Source organism: Euprymna scolopes, chromosome 4 (assembly GCF_053919585.1).
Source record: "Euprymna scolopes isolate OS-2025 chromosome 4, ASM5391958v1, whole genome shotgun sequence".
Lineage (NCBI taxonomy): Eukaryota > Metazoa > Mollusca > Cephalopoda > Sepiida > Sepiolidae > Euprymna > Euprymna scolopes.
Window position 1 is genome coordinate 62,286,576 of NC_136485.1, and position 1,063 is coordinate 62,287,638.

Genomic DNA, 1,063 nt, shown 5'->3' on the forward strand with positions numbered 1-1,063 from the left:
CTGCTAGCCTTTCAATTTCCAAAGAGAGTGAAAAACAAAGGCCGATAGCCATTAGTTGCGTGCTCTCGTGTAATGAATGAATGCGTGAATGTAGGATTGACATGAAATTCTTAAAGATAAACTAAAATAACCGAAAAATGGGCTGAAATGACTTAAATAAATAAAAAGTAAATGACTTAGAATGACTTTAATGAACTTAAGGATGAATTGAATGACCTTAAGAATGGCTTGAATACTTAAAAAAATAACTGGAATCCTTCAAAAACAACTTGAATGATCTGGAGAATTACTTGAATGGCTTTGAGACTGACTGGTTGTAAAGTAGTAAATTTTACATTAAATTAATACAGAAAAGTGATCCCCCACTTTATATCACAAAGTTACAAACATAAGTACAGCATGTAGTAAGAACAGATACTACACTTTGATCTTGGCCAAAAAGCCAAGAAAAGGGTATTTATTTGCTCCCTGCCGAGCAAATTAGGCACAAGGCCGATTTTTAATGTGAGGATTGAAGGGGAAATGGGGACCAACTCCCCGGGAAGTATGGGAGTTGGATAGTGACAATTGGTATGTAGGGTTTCCCCTACATTGACCGAGGTCTTATATGTGGAGTTGCCCCCACATATGGTCTTTGCTTGCAGTATCTGCCGTAACAGATACTACACTTTGATCTTTGCCAAAAGGCCAAGAAAAGGGTATTTATTTGGTACTCCACCGAGCAAATATAGGCACATGGCCGATTTTTAATGTGAGGAGTGAAGGGGAAATGGGGACCAACTCCCCGGGGAGTAGGGGAGCTGGATACTGACAATTGGTATGAAGGGTTTCCCCTACATTGACCAAGGTCTTATATGTGAGGTTCGTATTTATTTGCTCCCCCACCGAGCAAATTAGGCACAAGGCCGATTTTTAATGTGAGGAGTTAAGGGGAAATGGGGACCAGCTCCCTGGGGAGTAGGGGAGCTGGATAGTGACAATTGGTATGAAGGGTTGCCCCTACATTGACCAATGTGGCCCCCACATATGTTCTTTGCTTACAGTATCTGCCGGAACTTGTCCA

The 1,063-nt window shown here is 41.1% G+C and overlaps 1 pseudogene; it reads right to left on the reverse strand.

Annotated features, from left to right (window-relative positions):
• Nucleotides 1–300: 300 nt before the first annotated feature.
• On the reverse strand, nucleotides 301–455 carry LOC145274066 (U2 spliceosomal RNA; annotated as a pseudogene).
• Nucleotides 456–1,063: the final 608 nt, after the last annotated feature.